Below are 16,226 nucleotides of genomic sequence, written 5' to 3' on the forward strand. Positions count from 1 at the left end.
TGTCATGCACAAAGTAGATGTCCTAACCGACTTGCCAAAACTATAGTTTGTTAACAAGACATTTGTAGAGTGGTTGAAAAATGAGTTTTAGTGGCTCCAACCTAAGTGTATGTAAACTTCCGACTCCAACTGTACGTAGCCTCATTATTGTTATTTTATTGTTACCTTTTATTATTGTTGACTTTAGTTTATTTGGTAAATATTTTCTTAACTCTTCTCGAACTGCACTGTTGGTTAAGGGCTTGCGTTTCACGGTAAGGTCTGCACTTGTTGTATTTGGCGCCTCTTTCTTTCTCTCTTTCTCTCTTTCTTTCTCTCTCTCTTTCTTTCTCTCTCTCTTTGCCTGTACTGCTATGCTGGCTATTGCCTCAAGAGTGGAGATTACCCAGAACTCTGTGTTCTGTCACAAGTTCCAGAACTCTGCTGCAGTCATCATTACACAGATATCATGATCTCATCTTTAATTTATCTTTAGGTCACCTGTTGATGCTCCCTGAAGAGACCTACAACTCTACCAGACATAGACATAACACAGACTTTATCATTGTCTTTTATCCTGTGTCTGTCCAGGGCTGTATTTTATAGTACGACATGTGTTGACCTATATTACTATATAAAAGCACTGTGGCTCTTCATCCTCTGTCAGTGGGGCAGCTGCCAGACGCGGACACAGGGGTGGGGTGCTGGGTAGAGGTGGGGGTTCCTCCCCTCTGGACGGGCCTGAACTGTAATGGCAGAGTAAAGAGCTTAAAATGGCACGGAAATTAACTTCCTGTCCCGCCATACACATATCTCATTACTTCCTGCTTTCCTCACATGGATCAGATGGCTGCCCCTGAAATCAGATCCCTGTTTCCCAGAGCCTTCATTTCCTCCTCTGTGTTCCCTGCTCTTCCGCAGTGGCCTGATGGTTCAGATAAGGAAAGGGGAAGTTGTTTCCTGCCTTTACTTTCTATATAAATGAAAGGGATGTTTTTGATAACTTTGTCTCAACAATGCATCCTAGATTTTTTGTTTCTGTGTGGAAATCTATGTATGGTGTTTGAGTCTGGTGTGTGTGAGACTGTGTCTGTTGTGTGAGTCTGGTGTGTGTGAGTCTGGTGTGTGTGAGACTGTGTCTGTTGTGTGAGTCTGGTGTGTGTGAGACTGTGTCTGTTGTGTGAGTCTGGTGTGTGTGAGACAGTCTGGTGTGTGTGAGACTGTGTCTGGTGTGTGTGAGACTGTGTCTGTTGTGTGTGAGACTGTGTCTGGTCTGTGTGAGACTGTGTCTGTTGTGTGAGTCTGGTGTGTGTGAGACTGTGCCTGTTGTGTGAGTCGTGTGTGTGAGACTGTCTGGTGTGTGAGACTGTCTGGTGTGTGTGACTGTCTGGTGTGTGTGTGAGTCGGGTGTGTGAGACACTCTGGTGTGTGAGAGTCTGTTGTGTGAGACTGTGTCTGTTGTGTGAGTCGGGTGTGTGAGACTGTGTCTGTTGTGTGAGACTGTGTCTGGTGTGTGTGAGACTCTGTCAGTTGTGTGAGTCTGCTGTGTGTGAGACTGTGTCTGTTGTGTGTGTGAGTCTGGTGTGTGAGACTGTGTCTGGTGTGTGAGTCTGGTGTGTGTGAGACTGTGTCTGTTGTGTGTGTGAGTCTGGTGTGTGAGACTGTGTCTGGTGTGTGAGACTGTCTGGTGTGTGAGACTGTGTCTGGTGTGTGTGAGACTGTGTCTGCTGTGTGAGTCTGGTGTGTGTGAGACTGTGTCTGTTGTGTGAGTCTGGTGTGTGTGAGACTGTGTCTGTTGTGTGAGTCTGGTGTGTGAGACTGTGTCTGGTGTGTATGAGTCTGGTGTGTGTCTGTTGGTGTGTGAGACTGTGTCTGTTGTGTGTGTGAGTCTGGTGTGTGAGACTGTGTCTGGTGTGTGAGTCTGGTGTGTGTGAGTCTGGTGTGTGAGAGTCTGGTGTGTGAGACTGTGTCTGGTGTGTGTGAGACTGTGTCTGCTGTGTGAGTCTGGTGTGTGTGAGACTGTGTCTGTTGTGTGTGAGACTGTGTCTGTTGTGTGTGAGACTGTGTCTGTTGTGTGAGTCTGGTGTGTGAGACTGTGTCTGGTGTGTATGAGTCTGGTGTGTGTGTGTCTGGTGTGTGTGAGACTGTGTCTGTTGGTGTGTGTGTCTGGTGTGTGTGAGACTGTGTCTGTTGGTGTGTGTGAGACTGTGTCTGTTGTGTGAGTCTGGTGTGTGAGACTGTGTCTGGTGTGTGTCTGTTGGTGTGTGTGTCTGGTGTGTGTGAGACTGTGTCTGTTGGTGTGTGTGAGACTGTGTCTGTTGTGTGTGTGTCCATCACGGTATGATGACGTCTGTGATGTCCTTTGTCCAGAATGTCTGACTGACGTTATTACCACACAAAGACGGTCTATTGTCAAGGTTCCCATTAGCCTGGCTACGCCTGGGATCCCCCTAATGCTCTTTCCAGTGCTGCACATGCCTGATCCATGTGTTCATGTGACTATGTGTATGGTGAGTGTGTATACCTCTTTGTGTACATCTGTGTGTGTGTGTGTGTGACTGGTGGAAATATGCCTAATGAAGCCAGATGGGGAGATGGGATGAGTGTATGATAAAAGAACAATCCCCCCCATTCTGTTGTGTGTCTCCCCCCAAGGCATCGCCTCGCTTCCTGTTGCACAGTCACAGGAAGCAGGAAGTCGGCTCAATCAGAAATGACCTTTAAATTTCAACCACATTATAACGCAGGTATTCTGCGGTCCGGATTGAATCTAGCCTCTAGAGGAAGCAATGAAAGATGGATTCTATATTATATCAATGTGATTCTCAAGATATTTATCCATTACATAGGATTGTGTAACCTAGTATAAAATGTGTAGTGTATCCTAAAAGCTTAACATTCTCAATAATATAGAATGTTCTGTATAGCTCCATCGATTGCAATACATACTGTACATATTTAAAACTTTGGAATACGATCAATTTAAAGCAAAAAAATGTGTCTTCAGATAGGTTATGTATTACATAATGTGTATCCACGTTCACTTTGAGGACTGTCGGAGGAGGGTGTCACATTTCTGCTGAGGAAACATTGTCATCTTGCTTTCATCCCCCCTTCCCCTCATCCCATTTCCCCTGTTTCCACATCGCAGCGGACACTTCAAACGGGCGTGTGAGTTGAGGCTGCTGGGAGCAGAGGATTATGGGATAGCGTGGTGCTGATGAAGTCTGGTGGATCTGGGTCACAGATAAAAGCTGAGCAAACTGATGCAGAACTACTGCCACTTAAAAACCCCTGGCCAACAGAACAGACTGGAACACTGTGGCTGCCAGGACAACATTACTAGTTGTTTAATGTGCTGTAATGCCTTAGTTTGGTATCTAGAATCATGATACATGATTATGGTAGAATTTAAGTTGGATCCTAATTATGTTGTTAGTGACTGTCTTGAATATTGTATCATTCTGCAATATTTTATTAACACAATTTCTAAAGTTCCCTTAACTAAAATACATTTTTCCCATCTTACAAACCAAGCTGCACGGTAGAAAAGACTAGACGGACAACGAGGGTTTAATGATTTCTGAACCTTTTATTTGAAATGTCAGTGTTCAAGGGCAAATAAAACAGCAATATAAATATTAGCATAACAAATAAGAGATTAGGGGGGGGGGTTAAGAGATTAGGGGGGGGGGGGGTTAAGAGATTAGGGGGGGGGGGTTTAAGAGATTTTGGGGGGGGGATGGGGGGGGTGTTAAGAGATTAGGGAGGGGGGGGGTTAAGAGATTAGGGGGGGGGGTTAAGAGATTAGGGGGGGGGGTTAAGAGATTAGGGGGGGGGGGGTTAAGAGATTAGGGGGGGGGGTTAAGAGATTAGGGGGGGGGGGGTTAAGAGATTAGGGGGGGGGGGGGGTTTAAGAGATTAGGGGGGGGGGGTTAAGAGATTAGGGGGGGGGGGGGGTTAAGAGATTAGCGGGGGGGGGGGGTTAAGAGATTGGGGGGGGGGGGTTAAGAGATTAGCGGGGGGGTTTAAGAGATTCATAAGAAAGATATCAGGCCACAGCACGGGAGAGGATTAATTCAGCAGCAGACGGACGTACACACATATATAATATTTATAATCATTTGTTCATATGGACAGAGAGAGAGGCATTCCTGCACAAATGCGCGATATGAATCACAGAAAGAAAACGTAAAGAGGTTACAGAAGGATAGAAACATTTTTTTCAATATACTTTTTTTTGTTTGGTTTCTTTACAGGGTGGTAAAATGGAGAGAGTGAAAATGAACACAAAATGTGCGCAACACATATCACAAGTTAACTAGTCTATGTGTGTCACTGTTTACTCATCGTCTAAAGTTAGCAACTTTATTTATTTACACTGAAGAGTTAGTTAGTTGGCCTTCATGGTGTTTAGTTACTACATTGCAACACTAACTTTCAGAGATCTATTTTTTTCGCAGCGGTTTTCATATTTTTCTTGAAAAACAAATGCAACACATTCCAGTAGTAAAGCCACACCTTGTGGAGAGAGGACTTTTCATTTGGAAATGCAGGACGTGGTCCGTACTATACAAACACCTGGCTCATGCCCCCGACAGGACCAGTGTTTATTTACAGTGGGGAAGAGCCTTCACTGGACCAGGGAGTGGAGGGCAGAGTCTTGAGGTTAGCTTTACCAGAGTGGATTTACACTGAGGGGATTAGATACAGTGAGGAATGGAACTAGCGAACTCTGTCCCCACTCCCTTCTTCTGAAGTGGTATCTCCTCTGTGACATGGAGAGATGTGCTTGGCTCTGTCACCCTCTAACCTGGGTCAGTGCATTCAAGGAAGTTTAGGGGTGGACCTTGCCTATGTACATTCAGTGAGTAGAGCCAAGGTCGTTGCCCCCCTCCCAGTCAATCTAATGGTACCAACCCAGACGTCGCACCCCATCCCTTTCCACTCCCCCTTGAACCCTGTTCATGTGGTGGGAGCCTGACAGACAGACAGCAAACTAAAGACTTCCCACCCCTTTCCACTCCCCCTTGAACCCTGCCTCCATGATGCCTCTTCATGTGGTGGGAGCCTGACAGACAGACAGCAAACTAAAGACTTCCTACGTATCTTCTAAACAACTCTTATGCTGCTGAGTCGTCAAAAAACATGTCTTATCACATCAAGAAATATAACTATCTGCACTTCAGGATACATAGCAAGGGGTGAACACTCAATCTGGAGCCTAGTGACCTAAGAAGTGTAATTTCTCAGCAATTTGTTGAAGATCTCTACTTGTGCCCTCCTCTGAAGGGCTTTTTACCCTACAGCTCATCTTTAAGGTATGAACAGTGCATCTCCTATGGTTGAAGTGGGATAGCCAGTGAGGGGAGGGGGCATAAGGGGACAGCAGGTGGTCTCTATGCCCATCTATGGTGTTCTAAAAAAGGGGCAGTGCCTACTATGTCACCAAGCCAGCCAATAGGGCTGATGATAGTACTATAACATGCCCCTCCCCCTCTGCCATAGCACTCTAATAGGGTTCACGCTAAGGTCATAAAAAACAACAAAATATTAGAATCTTACCATTTAACTAATGCTTACAAAATCATATTTAGAATTTTTCGCTACCACGTCAGATAAATGCTACAAAGTGCATTTATCAACCAGTATTTTTGGGAGAGGAGTTAAGGTGGTCGTCCTCTTTGCAACACTTAAGCAATGCATTGTTGAATCTTCTAGGTCTGTGGTTTGAAGCTATAGGAACATGCAGAGGAGTAGAATACTCCCAGTGGACACGATACCCTTGTGTTCCAAAGAGCTGTGGTGTAGGATCCTATGAGGCTGATCCTATATAGCGGTGGAGGCTCGACGCTCACGTCGGGATTTTCATATTCAACTGAGTGCCGCACAGATTGGTTTTAGAACTGCTATATAGGAATCTATACTATAGTCATCTACTATAGTCAACACTGATCTACTTTCCAACAACAATTACAAATCCAACATGAAACATCTTAGGGAACATGGTTAAAATATCAACCTGTGAATACGTCACTGGGGGAACCTTGTTACCCCAGCAAGGTTTTTTACACTCAATCTGTTGTCTGAAGTGAATCCAAATTCATTGACCCACCCCCCCCCCCCCAACTCCAGTCTTCCTTACCAGGAAATACCATTAATACTTTGCTGTTGAGTAGAACAGAACACAGGCTTTCCAAAAACAACCGTTTCTAGCTAGCCTTCAGAAAGGAAACAACCGTTTCTAGCTAGCCTTCAGAAAGAAAACAAAAACAACCGTTTCTAGCTAGCCTTCAGAAAGGAAACAACCGTTTCTAGCTAGCCTTCAGAAAGAAAACAAAAACAACCGTTTCTAGCTAGCCTTCAGAAAGGAAACAACCGTTTCTAGCTAGCCTTCAGAAAGAAAACAAAAACAAACGTTTCTATCTAGCCTTCAGAAAGGAAACAAAAACAACCGTTTCTATCTAGCCTTCAGAAAGGAAACAAAAACAACTGTTTCTAGCTAGCCTTCAGAAAGAAAACAAAAACAAAATGTCAATGCGGTTTGTAAACCTTCAACCCTTTCCAGATTCAAGAGCCCAAAAACAGACATTCCCAAACCATCTCCATATTTTGTGTTATCATATGAGCGTGACCAATACAATTCCAACCATGGTTAGAGTAAACGCATTGTGTGGAAAAGTGGGGGTGAGCGAGGGTTGAGTTCACAGGAGGTTGGTGGCACTTTAATTGGGGAGGACAGGCTTGTGGTAATAGCTGGAGAGGAATGGTATCAAACACATGGTTTCCATGTCTTTGATGCCATTCCATTCGCTCTGTTCCGGCCATTACGAGCATTCCTCCCCTCAGCAGCCTCCTGTGGTTAAATTTCCTTTCTCATCGGGTTGTTCTCTTCTCATCGTATACTCCATATCTATCCATTCATCGTTCGTCCTTCCATCCATCCTACTTCTTCTCCTTCTTGGTGGACTTCTTCTTGGAGGCGGGGGTCTGGGCAGCCTTGGGGGGTTCAGGCTGAGCCGAGGCCTCGGAGGGCTGGGCCTGCAGGGCCTGTTGTTGGGCTACCATCTGCTGCTGCATCAGCATCTGCTGTTGCTGCTGCTGCTGCTGAGGGTTGGAGGTTAGGGTGGCCGTGCTGCCAGGGATGTAGACGTTCTGACGGTAGTCGGGCACGTGCTGCAGGGTGAACTGGGGACTGTAACGGGTGCTTAGACCCATGGTGCCTGGTCCCAGGGTGGCGGTCGCTTCGCTCACTTCTGGGGAGAAGAGGGGCAGAGCGGGGAGGAGGAGAGGAGAGAGGAGATCGAACATATTAACAAGATGTTCTGACATGGCAGAGATGACTTGTATAATACATTGATTGTTTCCATTTGTTAGGATTTCAATGATCACTTCTATATGTTGCTTGGTAAATGTGTGTGTTTATGCAAAGCTAATTGGACTGAAATTAAGTGAATAGAGAGATTAAAAGAACAAAGGCAGAGACCTTTTGTCAAGGTGGAGGAACTTGTGAATTCATGGTGTGCATGTGTGTGTGTTCATTTCTGAATGTATGTGTGTGAGTGACCTAGCTGCTAGCTCATAATTCTCTCCCAGCCCAGAGCTACAGGGATACACACACACATCCTGACCCCGTTCCCTGCTCTCTGCCTCCACTACACGCACGCACGCTCACACACACAAACGCAACCACACAAGCTAGTAGAATTAGACTACGGATAAAAGAAGCTGGGACAATAGCTAATTTGACATGGCTGTTTCTGCTATCTCCTAACTGACTGGGCTATCTCCTAACTGATTATTAATGCACTACCTAAAGCACCATCTGCCTTTGATAACATTCTAAACCCTCCGTTTCTAGTTGTTAACATGACCTGTCTGGTAGCCTCCATTTCTAGTTAACATGACTCGTCTGGTAGCCTCTGTTTCTTGTTGTTAATATGACTCGTCTGGTAGCCTCCATTTCTAGTTAACATGACTCGTCTGATAGCCTCTGTTTCTTGTTGTTAATATGACTCGTCTGGGACCTCTGTTTCTTGTTGTTAATATGACTCGTCTGGTACCTCTGTTTCTTGTTGTTAATATGACTCGTCTGGTACCTCTGTTTCTTGTTGTTAATATGACTCGTCTGGTAGCCTTTGTTTCTTGTTGTTAATATGACTCGTCTGGGACCTCTGTTTCTTGTTGTTAATATGACTCGTCTGGTACCTCTGTTTCTTGTTGTTAATATGACTCGTCTGGTAGCCTTTGTTTCTTGTTGTTAATATGACTCGTCTGGTACCTCTGTTTCTAGTTGTTAATATGACTCGTCTGGTACCTCTGTTTCTTGTTGTTAATATGACTCGTCTGGTAGCTGTGTTTCTTGTTGTTAATATGACTCGTCTGGGACCTCTGTTTCTAGTTGTTAATATGACTCGTCTGGTAGCCTCCGTTTCTAGTTGTTAATATGACTCGTCTGATAGCCTTTGTTTCTTGTTGTTAATATGACTCGTCTGGTACCTCTGTTTCTTGTTGTTAATATGACTCGTCTGGTAGCCTTTGTTTCTTGTTGTTAATATGACGCGTCTGGTACCTCTGTTTCTAGTTGTTAATATGACTCGTCTGGTACCTCTGTTTCTTGTTGTTAATATGACTCGTCTGGTACCTCTGTTTCTTGTTGTTAATATGACTCGTCTGGTAGCCTTTGTTTCTTGTTGTTAATATGACGCGTCTGGTACCTCTGTTTCTAGTTGTTAATATGACTCGTCTGGTACCTCTGTTTCTTGTTGTTAATATGACTCGTCTGGTAGCTGTGTTTCTAGTTGTTAATATGACTCGTCTGGGACCTCTGTTTCTTGTTGTTAATATGACTCGTCTGGTACCTCTGTTTCTTGTTGTTAATATAACTCGTCTGGTAGCCTTTGTTTCTTGTTGTTAATATGACGCGTCTGGTACCTCTGTTTCTAGTTGTTAATATGACTCGTCTGGTACCTCTGTTTCTTGTTGTTAATATGACTCGTCTGGTAGCTGTGTTTCTAGTTGTTAATATGACTCGTCTGGGACCTCTGTTTCTTGTTGTTAATATGACTCGTCTGGGACCTCTGTTTCTAGTTGTTAATATGACTCGTCTGGTAGCCTCCGTTTCTAGTTGTTAATATGACTCGTCTGATAGCCTTTGTTTCTTGTTGTTAATATGACTCGTCTGGGACCTCTGTTTCTTGTTGTTAATATGACTCGTCTGGTACCTCTGTTTCTTGTTGTTAATATGACTCGTCTGGTAGCCTTTGTTTCTTGTTGTTAATATGACGCGTCTGGTACCTCTGTTTCTAGTTGTTAATATGACTCGTCTGGTACCTCTGTTTCTTGTTGTTAATATGACTCGTCTGGTAGCTGTGTTTCTAGTTGTTAATATGACTCGTCTGGGACCTCTGTTTCTTGTTGTTAATATGACTCGTCTGATAGCCTCTGTTTCTTGTTGTTAATATGACTCGTCTGGTACCTCTGTTTCTTGTTGTTAACATGACCCGCCTGGTACCTCTGTTTCTTGTTGTTAATATGACTCGTCTGGTAGCCTCCGTTTCTAGTTGTTAATATGACTCGTCTGGTAGCTGTGTTTCTAGTTGTTAATATGACTCGTCTGGTAGCTGTGTTTCTAGTTGTTAATATGACTCGTCTGGGACCTCTGTTTCTTGTTGTTAATGACTCGTCTGGTACGTCTGTTTCTTGTTGTTAATATGACTCGTCTGGTAGCTGTGCCCTGGCTCTGTCTGAACCTGCACAGAGAGTGTTTCCTCTTTCTCACTGTGATGACAGACACACTATCCAGCCAGAGTCATTCCATCATTCTCCTAATGGAAACCGTAAGATCACATCCGGGGTGTGTGAGCAGTGTCTTGGAGGGAGGGGTATATGTGTGTGCGTGGGAGGATTGATGTGTCAATGGTAGAAATAACAATGAAACAATGACAGAAGACTATGTGCTAAGACTTCTAATTGAAGTTTGTCTGTCTGTCTCTCTGTACAATGGGTCATGGACATCTTTATCAATGAGTCTGGCTTCATGCCCTCTAACATAACAGGAACAAACCATGACCCCTCCCTCCCTTCCCCTTTACCCCACCACATTGAGGGAGAGAGGGGGATAAAAACAAATGAAGATGGTGATGGAAAGAGAGGGATAGAGAGTGGTAGAGGATTGGAATAAAGGATAGAGAGATGGGATAGAGAGTGGTAGAGGATTGGAATAAAGGATAGAGAGTGGTAGAGGATTGGAATAAAGGATAGAGAGATGGGATAGAGAGTGGTAGAGGATTGGAATAAAGGATAGAGAGATGGGATAGAGAGTGGTAGAGGATTGGAATAAAGGATAGAGAGATGGGATAGAGAGTGGTAGAGGATTGGAATAAAGGATGGAGAGATGGGATAGAGTGGTAGAGGATTGGAATAAAGGATAGAGAGTGGTAGAGGATTGGAATAAAGGATGGAGAGATGGGATAGAGAGATGAATGGAGAAGTGTTGGACTCACCGTTGGCGGCGGCCATCAGGGCTTGGAGCTGCTCAGCCTCGGTGGGGGGGTTGGGCCAGGGTCCGGTTCCCATGGCCATTTCAGGGGGGCCTCCAGCCCTGCAAGGACAGAGAGAGACAGAGGACACATACGTCAACAACTGGCAGCCATTTTGGAACTCTAGTCTTTTGAGAGTGTTTTGTTGTGTTGCTGGTCCCTGGTGTGACGTTTGGTGGTTTATGATGTCAAGTCACAGCGTCTGATCATGATTAGACACAGCCTGCGTGTACATCCGAAGATGATGTACACACACACACACAGTCATGTGCATGCATGAGCACACACTTCAGTACATCCTCACTCTCTCTAGCATGTCCACTAGCACAGCACCATGTAGTAAATCGGATGGCACCACATTAAAAAGGAACAGCTGGCTAAACGCAGAGACACACACACGTTGAACATTTCCATATGGGCAACGTTGATCTTCAAAGGGTTGTTTTTTAGTCTGTAATCAGCATGTAGAGGAACAAAGGAAGGAGTAGACCTGCTCTCTAGAACGCGAACCTTCATACATGCGCACACGCGCGCGCGCACACACACACACACACACACAAACAAACATTTAGGTCAAATAGTTTTCTGCTAGTCCGTCCGGTTTCACAAGACCTAACGGAGAAGGCCACTGATACTCTGCAGTTTGTTTTCTGGGTTCTTCAGTTCTGTATCTGACTGCCTGGGCTTTACAATGTCCCTGTTCTCTAACCTTCCCTACCCTGCCATATCTCACAGAGTCCTATAGGCATTAGGCACGGGCATTTCCTCGAAGCAGTCGACTGATGGTTTTCACCCACACCAGTCTCTTCAGCAGCTGTTTGACGACCTAAATCAGTAGTTCATTAGCTCCAGGAGGTTGTGGGCAGTATTGGGGGTTACATAATCAGATGACTTTTTACAGTTGCTTTGTCAAACAACGCTACGCGTGCATTACTTTCACAATCATATCTCTACGGGGTGCATGTTTCCGTGATCTGGTCTCCACTTGTTTCCTCATTTAGTTCTGGAGTGAACAGTAGTGCTGAGCAATTCCGTGACAGTTAGGTTATTTTTCGTTTTTTAAAACAACTAATTGACCGATGTCAATTAAATTACTTGAATTCCATTTTGTTCGTATAATTTTTTTCTGCAAACTAAATGCACAGTTTTAGAGATAAATCAGATCAAGTCCGAACTGGGCAATGTAGTTGGAAGTTTTAGTTTCCAACAGGTCAATATTCTACATAGTTTAGCACAGAAAACGTGGTAATTAACTACATGACCATAATCCATTGCGTGCCTACTACTGTGTGGGGCAGACAGAGAGGGAGATAAGAGAAAGAAGAACGAGTGATGGAGAGGGATTGCGAGCAGTTGCTTCGCAAAGTATCTCTACCTAAAAATACATGATCTAAGTGATTGATAGTTGGTGTTCAGCACTCATAAAAGCAGTCATAAAAGCAGTCATAAAAGCAGTCATAAAAGCAGTCATAAAAGCAGTCATAAAAGTATGCCTTATTTACTTTGAAACAAATAATATAAATAATAAATAATATAAGTAATAAAGTTATTTGAATAAAACTAATGTAATATACACAACAACTGAAGTATTTTATTAAAGTAAAGTAGTGTGAATAAATGATGGTGAATAAGTGATAAGTAGTAATGGACAGTCACTACTATCATGGGACTTTTATTAATTGTTTCAGTCTATGTTGTTACAGCATTCAACCCACATAATGCATAGTGCATTTCATGTTTGTTTTTTAAATAATCAAAATCGTACCGACCTTAAAAAGCACTAATCGCTCAGCACTAGCATGCAAAGAAAGGATATTTGGAGAAAAGCCATGACAGCTGCTTTCCATAGAAATGTATAGAGGGCACTCCTCTGACCTTTGCCATTCATCACTTCTGTGATATTTGTTTTCTTTATTTGGATCCCCATTAGCTTTTGCAGAAGGAGCAGCTACTCTTCCTGGGGTCCACAAGAAACATGACAAGGACAGTAAAACATAGAGGGCTTTCCTGTCTAGTGGCAAGTATACATCTCTATAGGTCCGTGTACATGCAGTCTATAACCAGAATTGACGTCTCGGGAAAAAGATTTTGAATGAAAAGATAGGAAATCTGTACAGATGTTTGGCTTACAGTATATATGGCTAATTAAGCAGCCCGTATATAGTGCAGAACTTTCTGACTTTGGTAGAGTGTGTTCGCCTTGCTCCCTCCGACAGTCAAACAAACAATGAGATTTTTTTTTAAATGTTCATGAAACTAGCGTAAAGTAATATAGCTTTTTTATGATTTTTTAAAATTTAACTAGGCAAGTCAGTTAAGAACAAATTCTTATTTTCAAAAACCTGGACGACGCTGGGCCAATTGTGTGCCGCACAAATGTAACAAGTAAATGTAATATGTAATGTAATACTTTCCCAAGTAACTAATGACACCACTAGTTGTAGGTAAAGGCTGTGCCCCTGTTTGAAGCCCCAGGGAGGAAAGAGAATGGCACGCGAGGGGTTAAAAAGGTCTCAGGTCCAGCTTCCTGACTTATACGAGCAGCAGTAAAAATAAGATGAATGCGTGTTATGGACTGCAGTTTAAAAAAATAACTGAATGCCAATTAAAAACCCATTGGACTAAAGTACATGGAACGGGGGGAGTAGGATTTAGTTTATTATCTACTTCACTTGCTTTGGGAATGTTAACATATGTTTCCCATGCCAATACAACCGTTACATATGAGAGCAGTGGAGGCTGCTGAGGGGAGGACGGCTCATAATAATGGCTTGAACGGAGCGAATGGAATGGCATCAAACCATGTGAGGATAGAGATTGAGCATGTTTTTGTAAAAACAAGTGGAGCCAAAATGTTCTGCCAAAGTTTAACCCACATTTAATTTTCTGGCCTAAAATTACTGATGTGCCAAAGCGTGAGACAGTCTTTACATGTTTGACCACTGCCAGCATCTCAAATGAGAACCAGACAAGGTTAAAGTGGGGTCAGTGGAGGCAGCTGGGAGGCCATTTTGATTAGTTTCCTTTGGTGGATTGGAGAGATGAGGAGGCCTTGTTTGTCGCTAATTAGCCTCTCCTTGCTCTATCACTCCCTGTGGTCAGGACTATCACTCCCTGCGGTCAGGACTATCTCTTCCTGCGGTCAGGACTATCTCTTCCTGTGGCTAAGACGATTACTATTCATGCTCAGAGGGATCATTCTCACTGGTCAGTAAGAGCTGCTACTGTAACCATGCATGAAATAACCCTCTTATCTATGAGGAGGCCTTCAAAGTGCTTCCTCAGCTCTACTGTCCACTTCAACTATGGGTTACTCCTGTCCAATCCTTCTACAGAGAAGTAGGCGTTATTCCTGTCCTTCTCTACAAGGTCCTGTTCAACCCCCTTCTCAGCCAGCTGGGTTCCATCCATCATCACACAGTCGTTTCAAAACCCTCTCTTCTGGCCACCAGGGAAAGCGCATGAGAAGAACCCCCATAGAGTGTCAGTGTGTCTGGGAAAAGCAGCAAACTCAACACATCAAAGGAATCTCTATTTGGGATAAAACATATTTTACACCAAACTAAAAACAAGGACAACTATTCTTCAGAGATTTGAGACAACAGTCTTTGATTACACCACCACACCATGCGAAGTAAAACTCCACAAAATACAGACAGTGAAGAAACTCAAAGCATCCCACTACACACGAGGGAACCAATCAGAGATCCCCATCAAAGTCTCACTATCGCAGAGGGACCAACAGCCCAGGCTAGTGAATCTGCGCCTTAGCAAAAGGATCAGGGATACCTACACACAACACTGCAGAGCTCTACCTACCAAGCTGTGGCTACTCTCTGCCCTTAACAACTGGTGTCGGATCAGTTTCCCTTACCTCAGCTCCAACATTACCCATTTACCAATGACTCAACAAAATCGATCCAGAACAGTTGTTAAGGGGATAAAGTGACCACACTGTATACTATACACATGTTGATACCTTATGCTTCGCTTCTGCGGCCATCTTATGTGATCACCATGGTAGTTGCAGGGACTGGAAACACAAGAGAAGTGTTGTGACTTCTATTTCCTCAGGATCTACAGGCTAGGGGAAGATCAGGCAATATCAACTCAGCGGCGCTCCACTCTCCTGTGAAAAATGTAGCGCCTGTGACATCCATCTAACATTTCAAAGAGAAGCCAAGTTTTCCAAATGGACCACTTCCAATGTATCCACAACCACAGTGACATCCAGCATGGACAGCTGTTGTGTCTTTGTTCCCTGCTAAAGCTGCCTTGTGTGTGTGTGTGTGTCCGTGAGTGCATTGGTGTTGCGTGTCTGTACGTGCGTGTGTTGCGTTTGTCGTTTATGTGTTGTTGTGTGTGTGTGTGTCTGTGTGTATGTGTACGTGCGTGTGTGTGTGGGTGGGTCTGTGTGTGTGTGTGTGTGCGTGTACGTGCGTGTGTGTGCGTGTGTGTGTATGTGCGTGTGTGTATGTGCGTGTGTGTACGTGCGTGTGCGTGTGTGTGTGTGTGCGCGTGCGTGCGTGGGTTTGTGTGTGTGTACGATCGTGTGTGTGTACGTGCGTGGGTTTGTGTGTGTGTACGATTGTGTGTGTGTGTACGTGTGTGGGTTTGTGTGTGTGTGTACGTGCGTGGGTTTCTGTGTGTGTGTGCACGTGCGTGTGTTTCTGTGTGTGTGTGCACGTGCGTGTGTTTCTGTGTGTGTGTGTACGTGCGTAGGTTTGTGTGTGTGTGTGTGTACGTGCGTGGGTTTGTGTGTGTGTGTGTGTACGTGCGTGGGTTTGTATGTGTGCAAGAAAAGCAGGCTAGGAGAGGAGAGAGTTTCCTCTCCCAGATGGTTGATTTCAGATGAGGACGCATGGAATGTATTGTGTAATGTTCTGTTGTGGAACCTGCTGCAGAAATTTGGAACACAATGCGGGCTGAATAAGCAATGAAGGGGCACACAGTCACACACAGTTACTCACACACAGTTACACACACACTGATTGGTGTCGGTAGATGCAATTCCCCAGCTACCGCTATGAAACAGCCAATCATTGATGTCAAACAGTAAATCACAAGTGGTCAATCAAATGCAATCACCCAGATGGAAACACAGTGATCAATGAGACACAATGTGGAGGTTAGAAATCTGTGCGCTTATGTTCTCCCCTCCCTGTCACTCTGGTCCCCTCCCTGTCACTCTGGTCCCCTTCCCCCTCACTCTGGTCCCCTCCTCTCATGAGCAGTACTGAGTGATGGCACACAGGCTCTGAGCAGAGGGAAGGAGGGAGAGGAATGGAAGCCATTTTGTATGTGAGGGAGAGAACAGCCTGGAGACAGGCAGGAGAGAACAGCCTGGAGACAGGCAGGAGAGACAAAGTGAGAAGAATCTGACAGTTCACTCAGAGGAATCAGAGCTCAGATGGAATCTCTCCATTATCTTCAAAGTCTCTGTGCCTCAGTATCTGATGTCATCACCGCTGAGAACTGTATGTTCCTACTGCTTCCTCTCCTCACTCCCTTCACCCATCTCTCCATCTCTCTCGCTATCCATCGCTTTATCTCGCTGTCTCCCCATCTCCAGGCCTCCCTCTCTTGCTCTGCTCACTCCTCTGTTGCCCTCCTTCCCTCTGAAAGCCTCTGAGCAACACCAAAGCTCAGTTACTCGTCATGAATACATAGTGTGTGTGTGTGAGTGTGAGTGTGTGTGTGTGTGAG

At 44.5% G+C, this 16,226-nt stretch overlaps 1 pseudogene across 1 annotated transcript in view; it reads right to left on the minus strand.

Annotated features, from left to right (window-relative positions):
• Positions 1-4,080: 4,080 nt before the first annotated feature.
• LOC109878412 (protocadherin gamma-C5-like) overlaps positions 4,081-16,226 on the minus strand; it is a 30,026-nt pseudogene continuing 17,880 nt past the window's right edge. Inside the window, exons 3-4 of the transcript XR_004203007.1 lie at positions 10,485-10,582; positions 4,081-7,232 (exon numbers count right to left, since the gene is read on the minus strand). The product of XR_004203007.1 is annotated as a protocadherin gamma-C5-like (transcript). The remainder of the gene's footprint in view (positions 7,233-10,484; positions 10,583-16,226) is intronic.

This window comes from Oncorhynchus kisutch, linkage group LG15, assembly GCF_002021735.2.
Source record: "Oncorhynchus kisutch isolate 150728-3 linkage group LG15, Okis_V2, whole genome shotgun sequence".
NCBI lineage: Eukaryota > Metazoa > Chordata > Actinopteri > Salmoniformes > Salmonidae > Oncorhynchus > Oncorhynchus kisutch.